This window comes from Felis catus, chromosome B2, assembly GCF_018350175.1.
Source record: "Felis catus isolate Fca126 chromosome B2, F.catus_Fca126_mat1.0, whole genome shotgun sequence".
NCBI classification, from domain to species: Eukaryota; Metazoa; Chordata; class Mammalia; order Carnivora; family Felidae; genus Felis; species Felis catus.
Genome location: NC_058372.1, coordinates 81,304,189 through 81,331,750, shown reverse-complemented (window position 1 = coordinate 81,331,750; position 27,562 = coordinate 81,304,189). Strand labels below are relative to the sequence as shown.

General features: G+C 39.7%; 2 long non-coding RNA genes across 4 annotated transcripts in view; both read right to left on the bottom strand.

The window, feature by feature from the left end:
- LOC123385465 overlaps positions 1 to 15,085 on the bottom strand; it is a 49,469-nt gene extending 34,384 nt beyond the window's left edge. The window contains exon 1 of one of the 2 annotated variants that reach the window (XR_006598035.1): positions 7,236 to 15,085. This is a non-coding gene — a long non-coding RNA (uncharacterized LOC123385465). The remainder of the gene's footprint in view (positions 1 to 7,235) is intronic. The other variant, XR_006598036.1, reaches the window with a different exon arrangement.
- LOC109499778 overlaps positions 1 to 27,562 on the bottom strand; it is a 607,757-nt gene that overhangs the window by 283,189 nt on the left and 297,006 nt on the right. The gene's annotated exons all lie outside the window — the stretch shown is intronic.

Below are 27,562 nucleotides of genomic sequence, written 5' to 3'. Positions count from 1 at the left end.
CTTCCTCAGTAGGGTGGTGGTGAAGTCTCTAGTCAAGTAAAGAATTACAGGACTGAGGGTGTGGGAGGAGGGGGGAAGGTGGGGGGTGGCAAGGGCACCTGGGTGGCTCAGTCAGTTAAGAGTCTGACTCAGTTTCAGTTCAGGTCATGATCTAACTTTTTTGTGGGTTCGAGCCCCTCGTGGGGCTCTGTGCTGGCAGTGCAGAGCCTGCTTGTGATTCTTTCTCTCCTTCTCACCCTGTCCCTCCCCCATTTGTGCTCTCTCTCAAAATAAATAAATAAACTTAAAAAAAAAATTACAAGAGTGGAAAGTGTTCCCCTCTCTTTCCAGCAGGTTTCCAGTTCCCAAATGAGAGTCACCTACAGTCTTTTTTGTTTGCAGTGCTGCATGACCGCCTCATTGCCTTCCACATCCAAAGCTCACAGGTACCCCATGTCATCCAGGTGACAGGTCTCTTCCTTGTATTGGTGTGGATGGTAGCAGAGGACACTTGGTCTCTCTGGACAATTGTTCCAATATCTGACATTAAGACACCAAGTTTAAATCAACTGTATTACTAAAACTTTAACTATTTGTGTTATGTTAATGAAGGGATTTGTGCAAATGTTAGGAAGTCAGGGCACGTGACTCTTGCCCTCAAAGTTCAATATGAAATGTGACTGCTACAAATGCCAAATCCTCTCTTGTGTCTGTGTAGTGAAAAGAGGTCCTAAATGAACCTTTCTGGCTTTTGGAAGGAAGAGAGCAAATTCTATCCTGAGCCCTGACGAAAAGAGTCCTCCTTCCATTACCTTAAAGGCTCCATTATATTTTCTTCTACTGGTGTGCTATTAATTCCCACCACCAACCGCACTACTGAGCTATCTTATGTCCTCTCAGCTTTGTGTTCTGATAACATAGCCTCTGTGTTTCCTGTCTGTAAAATAGAGGAGATAGAATTTACATCTAGCTCCTAGAAAGTAACACCTGAAGCCAAGAATTCCCCTATTCATGGTCAACCTAATTAGACAGTCTGCCACCAGTGTTGGCCATAAAAGACTGCTCTATTACACTCCAATTTCTAAACCTGTCCTCTAATTATTTCATTAGCTGAAAAGCAGAATTAAAGAATGCATGGAGCTAGGACACTGACCCAACCAGTAGATAAGTTATAAACTGCTAACAACAAGCACCCAACTTCTCACTATCTGAGCAAAGCAGGCACAACTTTTGGCAGTTTCTTTAAACCTCCTGGAGGAGGGATGTAGGGCAAGCAGAAAGCCTTAATCACAGATGCCAACCCTAGAGATGCATTTGATAGCAAAGTCTTTCCCCTTCATGCATGCATTAGTGTGGCAGCCAGAAGAGAAGCAGATTTTTCCTGTGGGCGGAAACCATATGCTTCTGTGTAACAGCAGAGATAAAAATCAACTCCTCTGTCACAGCCTGCTCCATTCAACTCTCTCTAGCATCCTTATTTCAGAGAAGTTCCCAGGTATGAACTGCCTGCAGACCCTTCTTTACCCTGCTCTTTATGTGAGAGCTTGGTTTTGAAATGGATAGAGGTTGCTGACACTTGTCTCAGCTCAGTTTGAAGGATCCATAGAGTGGTTATTTAAATGGGCTGTTGTCCCAGGCTTGTCTGGAATGTCTATAAAGCATATGACAGAATTCTCCATCTCTCCCAAATTCCCTCTTTTCGGTCAGTTACGAAGAGACAAGTTTTTTGTTTTTGTTTTTGTTTTTTTTTTTTAAAGAAAATAAATCACACAGCAAAAGCTTTTGTGAGACCTGTCTATGAGCTAAGAGTCTGTGCAAAAGCCAGGTAAGGGAAGGCTGTCTCTCTGACAAGCAGTCATTATTTGGAGGAGAATTCATGTCACCAGGCATGAGTTATAAGCTGATGATTGAGAAGCAATGTTCTTGATACAGTTTACTTTTCCTAAAATAAGTGTGCTAATTAACTCAGGGGAAAATTATTTCATATCTTTGATTCAAACTTCAATCCTCCCCCAGTTCATTTTGCTTCAGATTAATTTGCCCGAGGACAAACTCCTTGAAAAACTACCCAAGCAGATTTGAGACAGGTAAAGAGGAATTGTGTATTGGAAGGCAGCCCTTCTCTATTAGAAGTCAGACCTATTTCCTTTTCCTGAGGCAATAGTGATTCCTTCCAAAGTCTTCACAAAGATCTGAGAGAGGGGTCTTATTCAAATGATTAGGTATGAGACCAAGATATGCTTTTTTTTTTTAATTTTTTTTTTAACATTTATTTATTTTTGAGACAGAGAGAGACAGAGCATGAATGGGGAGAGGGCCAGAGAGAGAGGGAGACACAGAATCCGAAGCAGGCTCCAGGCTCTGAGCTGTCGGCACAGAGCCTGATGTGGGGCTCGAACTCACGGACCGTGAGATCGTGACCTGAGCAAAGTCGGACGCTCAACCGACTGAGCCACCCAGGCGCCCCAAGATATGCTTTTTTAAAAAGTATATTCTATCTTAGGAGTTGCCATGCAAGAAGCGATTCTAAATATCAGCCCATTAAATCTCCCCATGCTTGTGTTTGTATAGCAATATCAATCGTCCTTCCTCTGGACCTTAATTTGTGTCCATCCTTTACATCAAACTAAGGGCAAAGTTTTAAAAAGTTGATTCTCAGGCAAATTATATTGACTTACTGACTTTAAAACCTACAAAATATAAACCTAGGTCATTTCTCTTTTTCTTTCATTTATTCAAAGGATAAATACTGATTCATTAGCCATTTGGGTAGTTCAGGAAAAATGCCTTTTCCTCAAATTAACAAACAAATGGAATAATAATTGATTTTTTGCCTCTCCCCAACCCTCCATTTCCTAAATAACTTGAAATCTATAGCAGAACAACAATATCCCCAGACCCACAATACACACCACTGAGCATGTGAGGGGCAGACTCAGCATGCAAGAACTAAGTACATTTTTCTCCAGGCATGTACCAAACAAAATCGTTAAAAGTAAAGAGTTCTAAATGGAACAAGTTCAAGATTCTAAAGAACAGTGAGCATACAGAATTGTGACAGAGCTAACAGAAGAGTGGAAACCTGCCCCCACTTCACCTTACTGCTCAAACTACCTTCCTTGAACTTCCTGAAATACCTCCATTAAGCATGCATGACCAAATTAGCAAGCCCTTCTAATGGAAAATATTTTTGCAGTGATTTTAATCATTTGGGAATCCTAGAATGCTTTGAGAATCAGATGAAAGCTGTAGATCCTTTCTACAGAATAAGGCACATAGATCCCCAAACACAGAATCTTGTGTAGAATTTTTAGGGCTTCATAAACCCCAGGCTAAGAAACCCAACTCCAGTGAAATATAATCAGATATTTTCTCTAATATATAACACAGATGAGTACACTGACAGAGTAGATGGCTGGGGGAGCCAGGTGGGTGGTGTAGGAATAGGCCTATGAGCACAGATGCTAAGGAGTAGTGATGGGAAAAAAGAAAAAGAAACTCTACTTCATACATATGTTTAGAACCAACTCAGAGTATACGTAATGTGCTTTTTAGAAAGTTCTATTGCAGGGACACCTGGGTGGTTCAGTCAGTTAAGCATCCTACTTCAGCTCAGGTCATGATCTCATGGTTCATGAGTTCAAGCCCTACATCAGGCTCTGTGCTGACAGCTCAGAGCCTGGTCCCTGCTTCAGATTCTGTGTCTCCCTATCTCTCTGCCCCTCCCCCACTTGTGCTCTGTCTCTCTCAAAAATAAATAAACATTAAAAAGCATTTTTTTTAAGTTCTGTTGCTTTCCATGCTTACTATGACATTATTTTTATACTTATTTTTTAGATGATGACATTAAGCCAGAGAGTTTTTGCCCAGGCACACTGTGAATCTTTATCAGGCCAGCATTTATATTCCCTGGTTGTTGAGCTAAATCACAAGCCCTCAGTATGTGATCCTATAATCATAGCTGGATGAGGAATATGTGTGAAGTAATTACTGCATGTGCTAACAGTCCATGCCTCTTAACAGGGACTGATTAATTGAGAGGGAAGATGGTGAACATCTTCATTGCACTTCATTTTTCTAACTAGTTTGTCAGATTGGAAGGGCAGTAGTAACAGTGGCTTCATGATGCTGAATTTTATCTCTGCAGAGAGGCTCCTGTGAATACAACAAAATACCATGTTTGTATGTTTTAGGATAAATTACTAAAACAGTCAGAAATCCTGCTCTATTTTCTTATTTTTTCAGACACAAAAAGATTACCTCGAAAGACATTTAAAATCAGAGAGCTTTGGCAAAGCTAAAGGTTCCCGGGAAGTTATGCCCAAGAACTGACATCACAGCATTAACCCTTATCTTTAAACTCAGGTCATTTCTGTTCTCACATTGTCTCAATGTACCAGAAGCCTCTTTTCTTTCCTTTAAAGATTTAGACTTTTAAAAAGAATTTTACAAGTTCAAAGCACAGCGCACTGCAACTCTGCCAACTTGTGATATGTTTCACCTTCCCCCGGCCAGTGGAGACTGAGAACCTTTCAAGACAGAATGAGTTCAATATGTGAAGAGAGAATGAAAGAAAAATCCAAACAGGCTCAGAGCAGCAGAAACCCTCCCTGAGAACTGTTGCTGGGAATTCAGCAGAGAAGGAAATGCATGTGCCGCAAATAGAAACTCTACGGAGGAGAAAAACCAAGACTCCGTCTGCCTTGTGAAATTCCAACCCATGTTGATTGGAAGTAAGGCCTGTGGGGAATCCTTGGCCCTGGGATAAATACAGAAAGACAGAAAATTAAGAGAAACCTAAGTAAGATGGGGAGCAATTTTCATGAAATGACAAGCCCTATTTGACTTAGATAGCCATTGAGAAATGGAGACAGTCAAAAGGAATGGATATGTTGAGAGAACGCGATCGAGACACACATGTCAGAGAGGTGTCACATTGATTTAGACAGACTGTAATCTTTTTCCCTTTTTTAAAAAACATTGATAGAGTGGATAGTTTGATATCCACTCTGAAACTATCAATTTAACAGCCACTGAAGCACGGAGTAACGAGATGTCAGAGTTCTCCAGTCAGCCTTCAGGCTTGTTGAAAGTTCTACCCATGAAAGAACTGGAAATTGGAGGGAGGAAGGGACAGATAGGTGTTTTTTTTTAAAAAAGGAACACAAGAAAGACATCTGAGATTGATCTTTTGTGAGGAAGGAAAGTCTAAGAGAAGGAATAGGAAGTCTAGACGTTCTAAACCATAATTAAAGGAGAGGTTAATCAAGACTACATTTGGAGGAGCAAAGCATTCATTTATTCCTCTCTTAGTTGAAACTGTTTTTGTCTATGTATAACTGCACTTGTTGAATTTTATTTGGGATTTAGAATGCTAAAATGCTATAGAATCTGCTTCTCAGACCATAAAGCCATAGACAGTTGGTACAAAGTAGGTTAAATAGCTCCTGAAAATTCTAGAAAAGGCTCTGAAGCAAACCTTGCTATTTCTGCAGACGGACTGCCCCTCATCATCATGTGGCAAATCTCAAATAGAACTGATGCTGCAATCTGGCTCTGCATATACTGCCCAGTGACAGAGCCCTCTGACCACCAGGTTGTGTAGTTACAATCCCAGAAGAATGCTCACAAAGAGAAAGTGAGAGAGAGAGAGAGAGAGAGAGAGATCTCAATTTTCCCAGAGAAATATACTACATATACTGATCACAAAATACCCAGGAAAAAACTGCTTCTTCACTGCCTGGAGATAGCAACAGTCTTGAAAGGTTGAGGTATGGCTGGGGCACTGAACAACTATGATTCTATCGCTCTTCTTCAGTTTGCAAATACAGCTGACTTCAATCAACTCAGTGAATGCTTTTTTCTTGTTTCTATCTTTCAAGAACTATATAGATCATAAGAAAAAGATGAGGGAAGTAGACTGCTAGTCTGAGATCTGGTTTTCAATAGCAGCCAGGGTAAGATAGGGTCTAGGGTGGGTCAGGTGTGCTTCAGCTCACAACTGCCTCCAGGGGAATACCCTACTAGTTAATGAGCCTCCCCCCCTTAATTGTGCATGGACCTCGTGGGCCAAGACATCATTTTAACACTCCCACCCCTGCAAGATCTTTTCATATCGATACTGGATGGAAGCAGATCTTCTGGACTAACCCAAGGATCCATGAGGTTTTTATGTCTTCAGGCAACTATAAGCTAATCAAAACAAACAAACAAAGCCTATAGAATATTCTCTTCATTGCATCATCCATATCTTAGGTTTCCCTTATTGACTTGCACTGCAACTGAGTTCCACATCTAGACATTTACCAATCTGATTTCCTCTCCCTCAGGGTCGAAGTGAAACAATTGTGTGTACTGGGTGAGGGGTGCAGGGAGACACAGTGTAGATACATCCTAGACTAAGAAAGAAAGAACGGCGATTTCCAAGTTCTTTATCTTCCTGTACTAGTGACATACACACAAACCAATCTTATGCTTACAACATAACATAAAATTTTTAAAAGAACAGTTCATCATCTTGAGTTTTTCTTTTTCCCCATCCTCATTATCAACACCGTGGAATAGTGATATTAGATAGAAGGAGGTGGATCCGAGATACTTAGGAAATTGATTTAATAGGACTTTGAGGCTAACTGGATGCAGGGGGTGGAGGAGAAGGCTAGAATCTAGGGTGACTTCTCGATTTCCAGCTGGGAAATTGTTTGGATGCTGGTACTACTTACAGAGATTAAGATTACTGAAGGGAAATTGAGTATTACTGTGTAACAAAGCACTAGCCTGGTCGCCCAGGGTATATCCGTGAGCAACATATTAATGCCTGCCCTGGTAGGGCTCACAGTCTAGTGGGGGGAGACAAACAGTAAACAACAAACCTAAAAAATTGGAATAGTGTAGTAGAGAATGATAAGGGCTATGGAAATAAGAGAAAAGGTAGGAATGAAAGGGGGGAGAGGATACTGAGAAGGGATGTGGGGGTTACAATTTTTTTTTTGTAATGTTTATTTATTCTTAAAAGAGGGAGAGAGAGAGGGAGTGTGTGAGTAGAGGAGGGGCAGGGAGAGAGGGAAACACAGAATCTAAAGCAGGCTCCAGGCCCCAAGCTGCCAGCACAGAGCCCAATGTGGGTGGGGCTCGAACCCACGAACCATGAGATCATGACCTGAGCCGAAGTCGGACGTTTAACCGACTGAGCCACCCAGGCGCCCCAAGGGGGGGGGGGGTTACAATTTTAAATAAAGTGGTCAAATAGGCCTTACTGTTACGGAACCTGGTCTGGATCACCTGGCAGAAGAACCAAGTGGCACTCGGAGATCCTGGAAGACAGGAGGTTTATTTTACACTGGTGGACTCAAAGGATATCATTCTCCAGAGGTCTGGGCCAGGAACATTAGCGGAGGGGACAACTTATAGTCTGTTACCTCCGCATTCCTCATTAGTAGTAATTTGGCACACACGGCAAGCAGGGTGGGAAGAAGAACCCGGAAGGGGAGTCTTCAGGCAGGGACTGGAATTCCCCTATCAGTCCTGTCAGCCACTTTATAACGGATTTTTTTCCCTACCATTACCAAGAAGACGATATTTGATCAAGGATTCCAGAAAGGCAACAGAGTTATCCTTGTGAATCTCTAGGGGAAAGAACATCCCAGGCAGAGGAAGTAGCCAGAGAAAAAGCCCTCAGCGGGTAGCACACCTGGCAGGATTGAGGAATAGCCAGGGGGGCGGGGTATTTAACTGGAGCCAAGTGAGTAAAAGAAAGAATTGTAGGAAGTGGAATCACAGAAGGAATAGGGCTGCAGAGAGGGCAGATCACAAAAAGCCTTGCAAATCCTTGTGGGAACTTGGGCTGTTATTCTGGGTTAAATGGGGAGTCATCATGGGGTTTTATGCAAAAGAGATCTGTTTCATAGTTTAAAACAGATCATTCTGGTTTGCTCTATTGGAAATAGGCTTTAGAGGATAAGAAGAGAAGCAGGGAGTCCAATTAAGAAACTATTAAATAATCCAGGCAAGGGATGATGGTGGCTCAGATCTGAGGTGGTAGTGACCCCTAGTCTTAGAACTGTACCTGGCAAAAGGGCAAAATCAATCTGCAATGCCACTGGGGAATATTAGCATGTAAGACTTACCGTACCTATCACCAGTATTCCTCCCCTAGAGACCCTTCCAGCCCAAATGTAGCTCTCTTTTGTGCCTCTTCTGTGTAAACGTAATATCTGGAGTCCTTCATTCCAAGCCCCCAAGTGCCTGGCTTTCTACACTCACCAGACGACACCAGAGGTCCTTATTTTCCATCCCTTTGCCACTGCTTACCTCTGCCCCAGCCTGCTAAGCTGCACGGTTTATTTCAGACTACTCTTCCACCTTCTGACTCCTTAACTTTCTTTCTTTGCCACAGTATTGCTCACAGTTTCCTGTTGACTCACCTTTTGCTTTCTCTTCACTTTCCCAGGTCTGGGTTAAGCAGGAACTGCATCTTAATCACACTGTGCTTCTCTCCAAGGACTTTCCTGGAGCTGGACCTTATATGCTGTGTCTGTGTGCAGCGATCAGTCTTAGTCAGGGGACGCTTTCCTAGACCTGCTGCTCCCGCTGCAGTTGAGGGTCAGTATGCCAGCATTCATTAATTCTTTCTCTACTTCCTCCCCCATATGTTCCTTTGTCTGCTCTCTTTCTCCTCTCTTGTCTGAAAATGGTCCCGAATTCCCTTTTCCCCCTTTCTTTTTCCTTTCAACCTCTGACAGTTTCTGCTTATTCATGTCTCCAGCCTCAAAAATATATTTGTTAACCTTCATCCTGACCTTTCTTTATGAGGACTTGACTTGCCTATTCATCCACAAGCAATTGCCAAGGAGACTAGATAAGTTAGTGTCTGTATCAAGCTCTTCTGAATGCCTCTTATCAACACCGGGAGTCCTGAAAAATGAGGCAGCACAGAATGCTGCCTCTCTCCACTTAATGGCAGGTGCCCAGTGAATCAGTAATATCATCCCTGTATTCTCACAAGAGGATTAAGAACAATTCAATAATATTTTGTCTAGAACTCTACAATAAGCAATGTCACCTTTCCAGAAAACAGCCACAAAGCAAGAAGAACATTAAGAGATCTCTGAGCGGCCAAAATACGCTACAATGTCCAGGCACAAAAGCTGAGGCACTTGGCTCATAAGAGCCTTGGCTCACCGGGGATTTTATCATCACCCACTTATGCTTATTTTCCATGTGATTCTGAAGGGTAGAAATCAGATTGCTGTTATTCAGATTGCTAGTTAATTAGAAATAGCAAATTTGAAGATGGGCATAGACTGCTTGAGGCATAGACGACTTCAGAAAATTCACAGTAGTGAAAAGAAATAGTACACAGTCCAGAAGGGAAAAACCAACTGTAAAAGTTAGAATTCCAACTGCACTGAAGTGTAGAGTTTACAGATACAGACAGCTCTGTGACAGCAAAGCATGGCTCAGACATGAGGTATGATGTTCTGGCAACATGGACCTAAGAGAAATAGAAGAAAGATACCAGGATGCTGTTGTAGTGGGACAATAGCAGCAGGTCTGAGATTTTACTTGAGGGACTTCGATGGCTGGGAGATTCAGTGACTCACAAGCTCCGCATGTCTTATTTGCTCTGAGGCCATGTACCTACATCCACCTTCCCTGCTTTGCCTTCCGGGCCCACTAATTTTTCACACCTGACCTTAAACTCTATGGGTTAGAGGGAAAATGTTAAATTCCTCCCCCCACTCCTTGTGGTGAACACAGTGTGTCACATATCCCTTTAGGCCAGTCGGGGATCTGCGTACCAGTGCTGAACACTTCACAGCCCGCTATGACTTCCTGCATCCAGTTCTCCACCTGTCCTTTCCAACTCAGTCAGCAGAGACTGGGAATCTACTATAAGCCATCACTGTCAAAAGAACTTTCAGGAAGGTAACAGTATTTGATCCTCACTGTAACCTGTGAGGGAGATATTGTCATCCCTATTTCATAGCAAAAACTGAGGTTCTCTCGCAGAAGAGATAAGGCTGAAACAGTTCTACTGGTTCAAAGCCCATGGTTGTTATGCTATACCATGCTACCCCAACGTACAGCGTAATCTGTCTCCTATCCATACCCTAAACCACTTGATTGTTCCAATTCAGAATACATTTTCTTTATCCTTTTTAGAGGGCAAGGGTATATATTTTTGAAGTTTCCTGGTATTCTGGGTTGGTTATAAAAATGATCCAAATCCAAAGTCTGTGATATAGGTGTTCAAGATTAGATTGCAGTTTTAGGAAAAGGTCCTCAGTGCTGCTGAACTGCAACTTACTTACCTTTAAGCTATTTATATTTAGCAAAGCGTATATTAAGCAAACTCACATTTTTGGTGAGGAATTATTTTCAGATGATTCCCAAATGACACAGCCTAGGGGGGGACAAAGGACATTAGGGTGTGGCTCGCCTCCTTTGCCTGGTTAATGACGCTTGCGGTTTATTCACTAGAGTACTGGCTTTGTATGCTAACAATGATCAAAATCCGTAAAACACTCAGAGAAAAAAACATTCACTCTACTACCATTGCAGTAACTACCAATTTCGCACCTGTATTCAAGGAGTTTTCTCAAAGACACTCTAATGAGATCAGCTGCTTAAGTTGACAGTAAGCACTAAAAAGCGGTGAGGAAGAGATCTATAGGTGTGCCCCTGCTTTACTAGATTCCTGTGGGTGCACCACATATCCAGACTTGAGCATTTGTCATAATCCAGTCTAGAAATCACATCCTTGCCGATTACCCAGTTGGTCAAGTTCTACATTCCCCCCAGCACTCTTTTTATCTTCTACTGTAATGGATAATGCCTCAGCCTCCTGCAAAGTTTACTCTGGTTAAAATCACAATTATTCATATGCCTGTAGAGCAGCTGTTTTCTCCACAATCTGCCCTTAAATCATATCCTCAAAACTATCCTTACCAATTTTTAGGAGAGAGCAAAAGTGTGGCTAGTCGCTTCTCCTTCTCGATGCACACATCATAAATCATGTCTGTTTTGGTTACCAATACACATGAGGGAAGTTGTACCTTTCTCAGTACGGAAAACTTCCCCAGAGTCTGTAGTAGAAGAGTGGCCAACACAGAGGGGCACTGTGTAATGCAGATGGTGTTTTCTACTGCTTGTAAAGCATAGTGACAAGTCATGCATTTTAAGCCATTCCATAAACTCCAAGGAAATGTTTCCTGATCCAACCAAATAATGGCCATGAATGTTAACTAAAGCCCCTATTTGAGCATAGTAATCATGAAAATGGAAGAGAAAAGACAAAATAATGAAATATAGCAGGATCTTTTATCTTAATAAATATTCATTCATTCAACTAATATTTAAATACTAAGTAATTACTGTGCTCACACCACACCGTCTTGTTAAGAATTGAGTTGGGCCACTGGGCAAAGGAGGAAACACAGATGGATCAGTCATTGTGAAGTAATCATGGTCCAGCCAGGAGCACAGCAACCACACTGGGTATTTCAACAGGGTATTTCTTATAGGGGATCCGTGACACAGTTGTTGGAGGACTCAATAAGCCTTTTAGAGGGAAGACTGAGGTGGCATAGAGTTCATAATCGTAGGAAGCAGTGCACCCTTGAGCTGGAGAAACACAGGGGAAAACCTAGAAACTAGAGGAGGCCCTCCATGGATCGGACTCCAACGTCTGAGTAGGGGACACCACTCAATGGCTGCTCAGGAAACTGGAGGTGGAGCCTCACGGGGCCAGAGTTGAGGCGCCTGAGAAGAAGGCTGGGGGCAGATGTTGCTGCTGCCTCTGAGGGACAGCGTGAGGTGGGTTGTGGAATTTGCAAAGAAGCTGGGGGCTGGAAGCAAGTGCCTGCCCTAGGACGTTACTGTCAGAAACTTCAAGCAAATAGGAAGGAGCATGGCCGTTCTCAGTCACTGCCTTCCAGTCTCTCCTCTCCGCCACTAATGAGGAACCCAACAGGAAAGGGCTGATAGAGAGATGTATGGTTTGCAGAGCATCGGCCCCAGCATCACAGAGCAGAGGAAGAAGGATGAATTTGGAGCTAAGCTTCAATAGCTTAATAACAGGCACACATGACCCCTGGTGTCAAATCTAATAGAAAAGATAAAACACGTGTGTAAATATAAAGTAAAAATTAATAAGTAACCTAACATTTGTATAGAAAATGGGGTAAGTATTCTATAGAGAATGTACTTATTTCCAAGTGGGGAGACTAGGATAAGCTTTAGGGAAAGGCTGGAATTCCACATCAATCTTGAAGCAGGATAAAGTTTATAATAAGAGAGGATAAAGGAAACTTCAGGCAGAAGATACAGAATGGACAAAGATAGGACGACTGGAAATCACAGAAAACAACAAATTGGGTAGTTGGTTGGGAAAATATTGTTGAGGGCTTTAAGTTCAGACTGAAGAATGTTCTGAATTTTTGTGGATTTTTAAACACTTTGAATACTCGAATACTCTTAAACACTTGAATACCTGAATACTCTGCCAGATTGTTTGACTTCCAGGTGACAGTATTCAAATTTAGTGTAGGAAGTCAGAGCATTTCTTTTCTAGGGTGACAAAAGACCTCAAAATAAGGTAGCTTGTAGGATCTCTCAAAAATCAAATTTGTGACTTTATAATACTCTGTACTGGTCTACTGTACCAAGCTCTCCAGGAGTAGCCAGCAAATTGAAGAAGTGCTAGACATTTCACTAAACTCAGTGTGGTATTTAGACAATTTGGAGTTCATTTTTGGCATGGTCTTTAGGTGGAGACACTCTCCATTTAAATCTCTGCCCAGCTGCTGCATGCACAATGGTTCAAATGACACACCAGCTGTGAAACAGTCATCTGTCATTCCTAAACATGGATAAGAATACTATCAGTCCTGTGAATAAATGTATTTATTTCCCAGTTATGGAAATTAGCACACTGAAGATTTATTTCCCAGTTATGGAAGTTAACACACAGAAGAGTAACTTCATATAATGAGCCATTAGCTACAAATTTTGGACAATGGGGGGAAATGACAGAATCAACGTGGAGCTGAGGTTATTCATTTGAATCCATGGTATTACTCTGTGGTGTGCAGATAAACTGGCTTAGGAGGAGAGGAATAAGAGCCCTGATTTTTTGTAGTGTTTGCTTATTTCTGTGGTGTAAACTCTCCCACGAGGGCCAATTTCAAGCTGTCAACCTGATGTCGCTAACCTCGGAATTGAGAAAAGATGTGCAAAATCAACTCTCCCAAGACAGTATGACCTAGCTCTAGCACTTGCTGGTGGGTGTTAGGTAGAAGAGGAAATGACAAGAGGCAGCCAAATGCAAGAGGCCTAGAAATAAGAATTATAATTTAAGCTAGAGGAAAGGAGAGACACAGATGCAGGAAACAACAGGGTTTCCAGAAGTATTGAAAGTCTTTGGAAAAGTGATCATAGGAGAGGAGAAGAGGTGACCAAGAATGGCCAGCCATGGTCATCTGCATAGCTGGTGGTCTAGCTTGGTAAATTACATGACCCATTTTATTAAGGATGAGCATTTTACCCTCTCATAGTCCATCCTAATATTTTCTGTAAAGAACTTGGGAAAATAAATTGTACCAGTCAAAACATCTGAGGCTAAGACATGTGAATTTTATATGAGAAATGAGGCATATGCATAGCTTCATTTTTTTATTCTGGAGATCAAATGTTTTCACCGTAACTTTGAGAGATGACCCATTTCTTTGTACTGAATAGGTTAATAGTACAAATAAATTTGTTCTATAGTATTTCTGATGTGTGGTGTGACAATCCTATGTAGTCCATTGCTAATGGTCTTGTTCACAAGCCCAAGTAAAATATTTAATTCAGCCATAAAAATGACTACATTAAAAATTGAATTAATAATGATTAAAATTAAGTATTAACCATTCAATTAAATTTAAAAATAAATCCAGGGACTTTTAATTCTCCTTATTGAGAAAAACAAACAGAGTTAATAAGCTTGACAAATATTTAATAAATATTTAACTTCACATTCACATCCTATATGGAGAAGAAAAAAGTAAAATTTGATATCATAGGTTATAAAACTGTCTTGTGGCTCAGCTTTTACAATACCCTTGAGTTGAACTAGAAGGCTGATGGAGAGAAGCTTGTGTTTTCAATCAAAAGAAGGCATATAAATCGGAGCCAGGAGTCAGTGCATATTTTCAAGAAACCAATGAAGTCTAATCATTTAACACAGTTTCTCATTGAAAGCAAAGATTTGAGTGCTGGCAGATTACTAAACTATGTGCCACACTCTACTTAAACGCAAATGTGTGAGCACACACAGAAAGGACCAGCTAGCAGCTGTGGCTGAGGCTGCAAAGGTAGGGGTTAGCAATCTCGTCCCTGCCTTGAAAACAATGCAGGGTCCAGCCTCATGCTGGAGGATCACCTTATGCTTATTCTGCCACCTTGTGTGATGCACACATATTACAAGACAAAACATCTCCAAACATTTGTTCTATTAGTTCTTAACATGCTGTTTTTCTTCCTTTAAAAAAAATGGTCATTTTTTCCAGGGTTATCTCCACCAAGTTATTTGTGCAGCTGAAGAACAGTGATTTGATTTCTGAGATATTTTTATCTCAGGAGTATTAGCTAATGATGCAAGGGCACAGACGGTGGCCCACATAAATACATACAAAAAGGATAGGTTCCTAAAGATGTGGACATACTCTCTCTGGGCTCAGATGACACTGGGTCCAGGGCATCCCCAAGGGAAGGTGAGGTGGAACATGGGGGAGCATGAAGCTAATTTCAAGTCTCCAGGAAAGTGATCAGTGGGTAACCATCCTTGGCATTATCCCACTTACCCCATTCACCATGGTGTAAGCATTGAGGCCAACTCACTGCGTTTGCATCTATGCTTAGTAACAACAGCAGGGATTTGGAACAAAACATTCCAAATGACTTCCCTGACCCCTCTGATTCAACTTTGGAGGATGGATCTAACAGTCAAACACTGAGCCACATTTGGAAGTTAGAAGACACCACAGGCTGTGGAGCCCGCCCAGTCGGGGCATGGTTAAATCTCCCAGACCACCCACCGGGGGCAAATCTTTACCAATAGCAGGCCAGCTATCTTTAGACTGGACATGGAAAAAAAAACAAAAAACAAACAAAAAAAAAAACTTGTCATTCTCGTCTGTTTGGGGAAGAGAACTGAACCATATACTCCAGTTCCAAAGTAATGTCAAATTTGATTCCTGGCACTACTGAATTCCTGCTTTGCTATCTTAAATACGACCACATAGGAGTAATGGTTATTTAAATTGCAATACTTGCGAACCATTACCATTTTTAATAACATTGCTCTCCCTTTTAAGAGTTGCATTTGCTGTTAAAATTACTCTTTTGATTCTTTTTAAATTTTTTTTAACATTTATTTATTTTTGAGACAGAGCACAAGCAGGGGAGGAGCAGAGAGAGAGGGAGACACAGAATCCAAAGCAGGCTCCAGGCTCCCAGCGGCCAGCACAGAGCCCAACGCAGGGCTCGAACTAACGGACCGCGAGATCATGCCTTGAACTGAAGTCGGCCACTTAACCAACTGAGCCACCCAGGTGCCTCCTCTTTTGATTCTTATAACCACATCTGAAATTTCATCACTTGTGAAGGGCAGTTTGCAATGATCGTGATTTGGTGTGTTGTGAACATGAGTGGAAAGTACTTCTCCAGAAGAGAGGGTGCACTGGGGAGAACAAGCCCAGCTCTAGAACCTGTCAGGTCTGGGTCTCAATCCCACCTTGGCCCTTCCCAAAAAAATCTGAGTTCAGTATTAAAGAGAGATAATAGTACCTATGCTGGTAGAGTTTCTGTGTATTAGCAATACTATATACAAAATGCCCAGCACATAGAAGGCACATAGTATGTGGTTATTCCCAATATTATAAATAACATTCAGTCAAGTGTGGTCAAAAGAGGAATTGCAAAGAGAGGGAAAAGAAAGTGGGAGACTTGAAATGCATTATGCCTAAGATTAAATGATGCTGATATGCTCAAATCTCATAACTTTGAGATCACTGAGAAAATAACATTTTTTTCTTTTAATCTTGTTATCATTTATTGACAAGGATTTAACAGGGATGTTATGTTATGCCGTGTTATTTTGTATTATGTTGTGTTATACAGTGCAATGAAGGTCAATTTATGGAATTCCTACTCAAAGTTTAACAGTATCATAACTGAAAGCATCATTTACTGGATATTTATATGACCCTATTGCCAGAGTTGTCTGTGGCAGATCTGGAGCTGCATTATCTGAGAGAGGATGAGGCTATTGCCCAACTTGATAAATCCCATCTTTCAGAATAATTCCACCAAACACATTAAGAAAATGATATAGAAAGAGGTTTTATTATGAGAAAGCAGCAATGAGCCCTCGACCTTATTTATACACCTTAGAAAAAGCATGATAGTTTCAACTCATGATCAACCTTATTTATACATAGAAAAAGCATGGTAGTCTCAGCTCATGATGAGCACTGCATTATCTTCATCCAGTTCAGATACCAGACACCACTTGGGCCCAGATCCCCAAGACCCCCAGGACCAGATGCTGCCCATTCCCTTAGGATTGGGTCGCCCAATTAGCTCTCATACCTGGACCTGCTGCAGATTGGGGAAGGAGCCTTTTCTTAGCTTGCTAAGGCAGGGACAGAACTTCCTAAGCATCCTGGTTGACCAGTAGTCACTCCTCCCTACAGCCAACAACATTTCTCACACTCTTTCCTATCATGAGCCCCTTGGGAAAAAGTATCTTCCTCTGGAGGACATTTTCCTTTCATTCTTGTTTTTTTTTAGGTTTATTTATTTTGACAGAGAGAGAGAGAACGTGCAAGAGAGAAAGAGATTGAAGGAGGGACAGAGAGAGAGGGAGAGAGAGAGAACCCCAAGCTATCAGCACAGAGCCCAATGCAGAGCTTGATCCCATGAACGTGAGATCATGACCTGAGCTGAGATCAAGAGTAAGATGCTTAATCGACTGAGCCACCCCAGTGCCCGTTATTATAATATCCCAAGTGAAAATGCCCTTCTCCAGTATTTTAAGAGTCTACAAGTGAAGTGCAGGGGTAAGGTGAGTGTTACTTGCACTCTTCTGCCCTGTGGGAGCCTCTCCCTCAAGGACAAGAACCAGGACTTTGTAGCTGTACCCTACCCTCAGCACGGGACCACGTGCACCGTAAAGGGCTGCTCGTGATTATTGCGGGAATAGCCAAATGAATGCACAAACTTCTGTTGGGGACACAGATTTTTAATCACTATCAAGGGTTAAACTTTTCTGTTCAGGAGAGTGTTCTTATTTTGCTTACTCTTCCAGAGTGACATCTAGCAATCTTTTAAACAGTTTCTGCCACCTGCTTCTATATTTGTTATCACCCATTTCTTTTCTGTCAGAAATCTTTGTGTTATATTTAACTGAGATCCTAAAAGAAATTTTAACATCTCCTGATCAGCATCTTTTAATTAGCATATTGAGCTTCCCTGAATGCCAGAGAAAATTGCAGTATTCATCGAAGCTACTAATACTGACAGAATTGGAAAACACTAGAATATTAAAACAACTGGTGCAAATCAAAAATCAATTTCCAGAGAACCCTTACAAGATAGGAAAACAAGAAATAATGACCAGGAAAAATTATTTCTGTTCGCTTGAGAGAAATGTCTGAATCTTCATGCAAAATGATTAATTTTTTAGAAACCCATGAGATTTTAATAATGCATATCTACTAATTTGGTAAAGCATGTAATGACATGTGAAGTGCTGAGGACTTTGACACACTGCAAGTAAGAAAACATGTTATTATTGCCAAAAAAAAACCCACAATTTTTTAAGCTAACAAATATTTAAGAGGACAGAAACTAAACAAAACAAAACAAAAACATGAACGGGATTAAGAGTTTAGACCCATTTAAAAAATTGAAGAATCTCAATTGGTTTTGCCTTTAAAAGTGTAATTTAATTGATTCTTGTGTTACCATAAGGACATACCTAGCCTGACTTCCATCTCAATAGAAGAAGTGAAATCAGGAAAAAAAAAAAAAAATGGGCTGACATTTTAAGGATTTGTACAAATTTAGGAAAAGAACGTCATCCATATAAATATAAATGAACACTAAAACAGGTTACCTATGTTGGAACATCTATTCCTAAACTCATTTAAAGATGGTCTTAGTCAAATAACCTGAAAGTTTCTCCTGGTAACTGTATTTATTGATGACACAGAATTGATTACTATAAGGGACTTCTGCTAATTGTCTGTGAAGTTCAAGAAATGTTATGATTGGTATGTAATAAAGCAAAAAGACCCCAACAAGAATTTTAATTCTTCTCCCTTGTCTATACTGGGGGAAAAAAATCATATAATCTGACCATCAAAAAAATGTGCACACCCGGAGGCAATAGAGATTCAAAGGAATTCAGCAAAAGTCTGGACAGCCCTGAACGCTCTTACTTGTTCTGTTTGGCTTCTAGGAGCATCCGTCTTTGCTGCACCATTTCTGCATTCCACTTGTCTATCTCACTCTTGTAAGCAAGAAAACAGATCAAAGTATAGAAAAGTTCTTTTCAGGTGCTTGAGAGAGCAAATGTCTGTGTATTTCAAATGATGCCTGCCACAGGAATAAAGCATGCTGAAACATCAGCTATACATGATTGTGCTTCCAAGTCTGAGAATGGTAACCCCCCGGATTAAGACTAAGCCAGCCAGAAAGTTGAGAAGATGGACTCTGAGAAGCACTCGTTATATTGGAGGAGAATAGATTTTTTTTCAGACTTATAATCAAGACCAATGGATTGAGACTTGGGACTTGCCAGATTTAACAATAACCCTTTATATTGGAACAAAGGTTCTGCACGTGTCTTACGTGATTCTAGTTAGTGGTTCTCAGAGTATAGACTGGGACTAACAGCATCAAAATCACCCAGCAATTTGTTAGAAATACAAATTCTTGGGCACCATGTTGATCTGCCAGACCAGAAACTCTGGGAGGAAAGCCTAACGATCATTGTTTTAATAAGCCCTCTAGGTGAGTCTAATGCCTGCTAAAGTTTGAGAACCTCTGCTCTAGGGCAATGGCACTCAAGTATTTCTAGAACCACGTTAGTACTCATCCTTAGTCAGAGAATCATAGCACAATAAGTAACCCATTCTAGTCTACTATAAAGAATATTCCAGTTCAGAAATTAGGTGTCATGAAGAACCAAAGGATGCAAGAGAAATGGTTGAAAGACTGAAACGGATGAAAGGTTCTCTCTGACTTAAAATATTTAAGATGATACAAAAAAAAGTCTCAAAGGGTTGTGACATGATTTACAATTAATATATGATGCTTTTATTATGAAATTTGAGTTTCCATGTCGTATAGCTAATTTGTAAGTATGTGACGTTGTTAGGTAAATCCTGGAATTAAACAAATGACCTCCTAAAAACTGTAACTGTTTTGGGAAAAGACTACGTGCTCTAAATCTTAGCTGTATTGGGGCACCTGGGTGGCTCAGGCAGTTAAGCATCCCACTTCGGCTCAGGTCATGATCTCACAGTTTGTGGATTCGAGCCCCGCATCAGGCTCTGTGCTGACAGCTCAGAGCCTCGAGCCTGTTTCAGATTCTGTGTCTCCCTCTCTCTCTGCCCCTCCCCCACTCTCACTCTGTCTCCCTCTGTCTCAAAAATAAATAAACATTAAAAAAATTTAAATCTTAACTGTATAGTCATATAATTTTAGCAATTGATACAGAACTTCACTAAATATGAAAAAGCTAACATTTGTTATGTTGTACATTGCCATTGAACGTAGTCGATCATTAACCCTGTTGATTAAAAAGCTATATGTGTTTGTTAAATCAAATACTGACACTGAAAAGAAGAGATATGTGTATAGGAAAACAGAGAGAAAAATAGAACATATTCTCTGACCACAACACACTAAAATTAAAAGTAATGGTATTTTTTAATTGAAACTCCATTCACTGAGGAAAAAATAGAGTTATCTTCTTACAGACAACTAGGTCAAGGAAGAACTCAATCTAAATAAATAGAAGTAATTTTATGTGTGTTTATGATAGAATTTGAAGACTATATGAAGGATGGTTTTAAGTAAAATATACACTATAAGGTATATGTAAAATTTGCTTAGGAGAGTGTGGTTCACTCCGCAGCACCTTATTGAAATAAATTATTTCTTCCAGAGGAGCCCAAACCGGAAAACAATGAAAAGATTGATGAGATGTTCTTTGTGTCCTTTGATGTCCTGGTCAGAGAAAACAAGCTGCCATTTAAACGTAAACCTCAAAATTCCATTTACAACATGGAAGATGGACTCGCCAAGAGGTAATGGTTCACTGGGGAGTGATTCATGTGTGGAGTGATCCATGGTCAGAAGCAAGGTTCCTGTGTTTCTCCTGAGCCACTTAAGCGTTTCCTATTCTCAGACCTCCAAACTTGGGACCACCTGTTTAAATGAACCACATCTTGCTTTAATTCTTTTGATCCATTTGAGACGGCAACTTCAGAATGCTGAGAAGAGAGACCATTTCCTCTCCTTTTATTCCCTACCTAAGGTAGTGCCAAGGACTGTCTCAGTACAGTCATCTTGCTTACAACCCTCTCTCTGTCAATGGTGGGGGTTTCAATGATCCCAACACTCTGGACTCTGCAGCTGTTAAGACTGGCTTGGCAATAAGCACAGATGCAGATTTTTGTCTGTAGCCTGTAGCTACTACTGGGAGGGAAACTATCAGGCTTTGCTGGTGATTCCAGCAAGGAGTAGAATGAGAGGGGTATGTTCTGACCTCTATAGAGGAGAGAAAACTTCACCTCCAGGCTCTTAGGGTCACTGGCTGTACCTAAAAATTAAACTGACAAAGACAGATTAACATGAGAAAAGCACGCAAATGTATTTAAGGTAAGTTTTCAGTAACGTGGGAGCCATCATAAGGAAATGAAGACCTAACAAAAAATGGTCAGGTCTGAGCATTTTTAATCTAGGCTTGATGAAGAGTGGAAGGTCTTGGTAAAATATGCTAGGACAAAAGATATGAGCTACGGGTATTGAACTGGGCTAAATTAGTAAGGACTGTTGGTTCTGATTCCTCTCAACATCCCTCTGTCTTCTGAGATAAAGTCGCTCCTTTCCTCCCCATACAGGGAGGGCACCTCTCACCAGAGAGTCTTGCAATCTGCTTGGGGAAAAGCAGGAGGTCAGGGAGTCCTTCTTGCTTGGCTGTTTCTCAAATTCCTCTGCTTAAAATATCTAAGATTCCATACTTTGGGGAGGTGTATCCTAATTCCCTTCACCCTTTTGATTACTTTCCTGGGACAAGTATTGAAGTCTGTGCAGGTACATCCTTTTTAAAAATCTTAAACAGGTTTACAGAACGAGACATTTTTCTCTAACTTGTTTAAGGACATATTTGTATGAAAGGAACAAGCAGACAGAATTTCAAAACAAAAGAGCAGTTTAGCTTAATTGTTCAGACTGAAGCCTCTGGGGCCAGACCTACTAGGTTCAATCCTGACTCTCACTGGCCTCTCTGCACCTTACTTTTCCCATCCGTGAAGGGATGAATAATATCTATAGCACAAGGTCGTGGCAGCATTAATTGGATTAATATTCAAAAAATGCTTAAAGTGATGCTTGGCACATAGTAATTTACCAGTATTTGTTAAATAAATTTAAAGCGGCTTTACACAGACACTTGGAAGGTCTTGGCTATTTCTCTCTGAGCAGGTAAGGAGTCGAACTGTTACATGAGACACAGTGACTTTAGCAGAGCTTCCTTTCAACCAGACATCTTAGCCCTATTAGATCTAGCAGCAAAAATGAGAAAGAAAAGGTAATGCATGGCAGGCACAAATCTCAGGCCCACCTAGGGGATTTTTCCTGAGATCTTCAATAGACCAAATAGTAATACAGTAAAATCTTATTTCAGTATGACAAAATTGTAATAAAAATCACTAAACTTTATAGAATTCATAGATCGACGCACAGGCCATTTTATGCTCAAATGTTCTTATCGTTTAAAAAGTAGAAGGGAAAGGGAAAAAATAATCAAATTAATAATTTAGGAAAAGAAGCACAGTGGCTTCAGAAAACAGACATAATAATAACCAATTCAGAAATTAAAAAAAGAAAAATACTGGAGCTAATAAATTCAAGTATAACTCTGTAAAGAGAAGGGCAGGAGCAGCACAATTAGAAAAATAAAATATAAACTAGTACAGAAAGTATTTGAAAATTATATACTAAGGATAATTATAGGCAAATGAATGAGGTAATCCCAACAAAATAGGCAATTTTCTGGAAGAAAAACATAATTTACCAAACTGACTTAACAACAAAAAGAAAACCTGACAAGAGCAATACTGGGGAAATTATTGATAGGGTTATTAAAGAATATCCCCCATAAAAGCCTTCAGCCCATTAACCAGGGAATTATTTCAAACATTCAAGGAGCAAAGGATTCCCATGTTGAATATAAACAGTTATTGTATTGAAAGATAGGACAGTATTCACATCATTCAGTGGAATGAATATGTATCTGATACCAGAATTTAATGATGTTAACACTAAAATAAAAATCAGAGACCAACTTCGCTTAAGACTATAAATGCAAAAATTCTAGGTATTATAAAATACTAACAAAGAGAATTCAAAAAGTATTGAAAAAAAGTTACCAATTCTAAGTAGTTATTATGCAGGATTTTAAAGAGGGCTCAATCTTGAGGAACTTTTTATTATATCCTATTAGTAGGCTAAATAACAAAAACTAAATTGTTTAATAGACACTTAAAAGACACTTAATACTCATTCCTGTTAATGACATTTTTTAAAAGGCACAAATGGCTACTTCCTTGACATTATTAACAAAATCTCTTCCAAATTAATTGCAACATTATATTTCATGGGGTATATTATAGAATTTTTCCCAAATGGGAGTTACTAAGAAATACCATTCTTTAAAATGTTCTCTAAAATGCAGTTCTAAAAAGAGAGGGGGGGGTGGGTTGAGGATTCCTTGTCCAAGTAATAGTGGAAAACGCCAAGTTGAATAATGTTTAGACATATTTCCGACTACAGGGCTTCTTGAAAATATTAATATGGTGCTGCCAATTACAAATATCAGTGGACTGTCACCGCTTTTTTTGCTCAGAGTGTAGTCCCTTCAGACCAGTTTGGGAAATGTTTTCCTAGAACAATTCCTTTACATTCAGATAAATCAAGGATGCCTATTATCCCTATCGCAACTTATATCGGTTTAGAAATTCTGACTGTAAAAGAAGAATGATGCAAAAGCACACAAAATAGTTATGAATATGAAAGACATGTGAAAAATGTAGATTATGTGATATAGTCATTTCACACAATATAATTATCTACAATTATATAATCTATAATAATTCTAGTATGTGTACATTCCTAATAGCAGTAAGACACATAAAGCTTTATGCATGTCCTGGTTGAGAAAAGTGAGCTCTATGAAGAAATATGAAAGTTTATAAAAATAGAAAATATTTTAGTAAATGAACAGACATGAAATATTCCCAATTGAAAAGGCTGAATATTATAATCAAAATCCCACTTGGATTGGCAGAAACTTAAAGGGATGACCCTTAAAGTTCACCTGAAAAATAAAAAGTGAGATGAGGTTTTCTCAGATGTTGATAGCATGATTTAAATTAGTAAATTCTTTTGGGAAGAAACATGAAAAAGCAGTCAAGAATCCTTAAATAAATCAACCCAGAAATTCCACTTTGGAGTTCTGGCCAAAGAAAATAATAGAAAATCTGGAAGTGTTATACAAGCAAAGATGATCCATATTTCACTATTTATAATGACAAAAATTGGAAAGAGCCTAAGTGATAACAGCTACCATTTCCAGATCACACATTTACTAAGTACATGGCAGATTTTACAGATAGAAAAACTGAGGCTCAGAGAGGAGAAATAACTTGCCTTTGATCACAGAGCAAAAGTGTAGTTGAGTCTGTATCCAAGCCCAATTTCTGTGCAAAGCCCATGCTCACTTTACCATTCTATGCTGTTACTAAAGCTATAAAAACAAGGGACTACTGAAACAGTGTCTCTCATCTATTCTTCAAAGTATTATAACTCTCACAATTAAGATGTGAAGATTTTATAGTAAAATGGACAGTGTTTACAATGTTGTAAAATGTAAAGAAGCTATAAGCATATATGTACACTGAAGCAAGGAGAAAACTCACATGCCCAGAAAAAAAGACTGGAAGAAAACACCAAATTTTGGCAGTTTTCTGTTAGGGTAATGACTTTCTGGACAATATTTAGTCTCCTGTTTCCAATTTGTCGACAATGCATCATACAAAAGATAAGCTCAAAAGTTCAGAAAGAAACAAGAGCATTTTCACATACAGGGGGAAATTCTGTAAGACAGGAAAAGTGCTGTGTTTAATACAAAGTTTGTTTCACAGCACCTTCCATGTACTTTGCACATGTTATGAACTAAATAAATACGTTGTGATTAGATTGAAGCATATCCACATATTACATTTAGCTTTTTGCAAGAAACTGAATGTTCACCAAATGGCATTGGACAAGTAACAAAAAACCTTATCTGATTGAAATTACAAGGGAGATAGGAAAAATACAGTATACATTTTGAAATTTGGCTTCAGCATCATAATCCATTGATTTTATAATGTCCAGATCAACTAAATGCAACAAACACATAATGTGCTATGCAGTATACTGTCTGAAGTTACTTTGGTCATCACCCAAATTTCAGAGAAGAGGTAAGGGACGTAGAGACACTATCAAAGAAAATTGATTTTTTACAGCTAATAACCTGTGCTTGGTGGCAGAACACAGTATCAAAATCACCATTCTGTGTTGAGATAATTTCACCAGCCTTCCCTGCTGTTCCTCCGACACTCCCACAGATCTCCATCTGCCACCAGCCTCCTCCTGCTCCTAGACGTTCAGATGACCACACAAGTAGGGTTCAAAACGTGACCCAGTAATTTGTATTGCATCTTTGATCTTCAGCTCCTTTTCCGCTGTGATACAGAGATTAAAGTCTCAGGAAGGGAAAAGTGGTGACATATCTTTCAGGGAAATTGAATTTTTCCTACTAGAGGTAAGAACACTTAAGAGGACACTTTATCCCCAATACAACATTTCTCCTACTTTAGGAAAACAGTTTGGCCTGGAACAGAAGCAATGTACTCTGGATTCAACTCCCAGCTCTCCTCTCTAGCAAAATTATCTATTACCATACGAATAGTCCTCTCTGGGTTAGATGCAATAAGCCCAGCACCATTAAACTCTTGAGAAAGGTCTTAACATCTGGATTAAATTTGCATAAAATGCAGAAGAATTCTTGAACCACAGGCAGTTACTAGCAGGACCCTTTAGTATAAGCATCGCTCAGTATTCACAATAAAGAGAGGACACTCAAAGGGCCAAATGAAATGGCATATGGGCTCTTCATGTTTTCTCCATTCTTTATTTAATCCCCCACTCATTGCCATTCACTGCACAGCACTGACCAGGCTGAGATTAAAGAGATATAGGGGGAGATAGTCCCCCATTAGAGAGAGAAAGGCATGCATAGAGTACCATATATACAGACCCATGTACCCCAAATTTCTCACTGAGAAAGGTCAAGACATTTCAGCTGTGTATACTAAGATGGGTGGTACTCAAGGCTTTGTATTTTATCTTTGAAAACAAAATGATTCAACAATTTCAACAGCTAACCAATCAACTTTATGCCTGACACTGGACCAAGCAGTGGGGAAATAAAAATGAGCTTAAATGATGTGGTCACTTTATGGTTTTCAGAATTTGGCTGACAACAAAAACAAAAAAATGAAGTGGAGGTTAGACCAAGAGTCAAGGGAGAAACAATGGACTGGGCAGAAGCCAAGAAGATTTTGAATATATTTTGAATATTTTTTGAAGATTCAGGATTATTATGAGGACATTCTTCCATGATTGTCAAGAGAAATATCCTAATAAAAGGAGGAATAAATAACCAAATTTATTAGTGTAAAGTACTTATTATAGACTTCTGTACTTATTAATATTTCTCAAGTTACTCAAGGAGATAATCATTACTTTTAAGCTTCCTATTCAAATAGTATTTGCACTCTCCTTTCTTCCTCTGCTGATCCATGTGTCTTCCCTCAGTTCACTCCTTCTGCCCCTAGACCAAGACTACCACTCCCTGAAGCTGACATCTTCCACGTGTTGACCTGTTAAGCAGCTCCCATCAAGCATAAGTATCAAATAGACTTAGTCCTCCCAGAAGGTATTGACATCCCAAATTTCCACCAACTCATTATTGACCTCAAGGACAGTAGTCTTTAGAAGTAAACATATTGGGGTGCCTGAGTGGCGCAGTCGGTTAAGCGTCCGACTTCAGCCAGGTCACGATCTCGCGGTCTGTGAGTTCGAGCCCCGCGTCAGGCTCTGGGCTGATGGCTCAGAGCCTGGAGCCTGTTTCCAATTCTGTGTCTCCCTCTCTCTCTGCCCCTCCCCCGTTCATGCTCTGTCTCTCTCTGTCCCAAAAAATAAAAAATAAAATAAAATAAAACGTTGAAAAAAAATTAAAAAAAAAAGTAAACATACTAAAGCATATGAAATTCAGAGAACCCTGCCATTTAGCCATATTCTCTGAACATCAACCTCTCCATCTCCACACCCAACTTATGAGCTTTGTAAGTGGCTTAAATTGGAAATCATGAACCAGTTGGCTTCTAGAAAAAAATCTATAACCCCAAGATTAGCTCAGTGAGAAGTTGGCGTCAAAATCAGAATTCTCCACTGCTCTATCTTCCACTTCATTTTTTTAATTTCTTCATTAATGTCAACATTGTTTCTAAATGAATTGAAAAAAGCCCTACTCCCCACAAACTATTAATTCAAATTCATATAGAATGTAAAGACTCCCTTTGAAGTCTTCCCAACTTCCTCATTTTTGTTTTTGTCTTTCCTCAAAACCAATGGTACTGGAAGTTAAATTGACTTTTTTTAATTTCAAATCCCAGTACAACTCAAACTGAAGAAAAGAAACTATTAGTACTCAAGTAACCCAGAAGCCACAATTGAAACCAACAGAAAAAGGAAATTACTGTTGTTTGCCTTGTCAAATCTGATTTAATAAGATTTTCCAATACATAAATTAGAGATCATGAAGAGCAAAGGCAGCATGTGAAAGAGATGGATGAGCTTCAAGGTCTGTAATCTGGGCAACGCTGCTCTAGAAAATTAAGACAATTTTAAAGGAGCACCAGGAATGGGGTTAAACTTGTTTACAATATAAATATAGATGTAGATATAAATGTATATGCATTCTGCCAATGACCTATATTCTGGAGTTAAAATTGTAATCCAGGAACACTTCCAAATGATCCCTAAAAATAAATGGCAATTTTCATGAGTATTTGTATAATAACTGTGAAGAGAATGAAATGTAATATCTTTGGCAAACTAAGCGGGGATTGTCCCAGCAAAGAAAAATGGCCTCTCTGTGCCTCTTGAGGAGCTCTTGTGTGATTACATATGATTA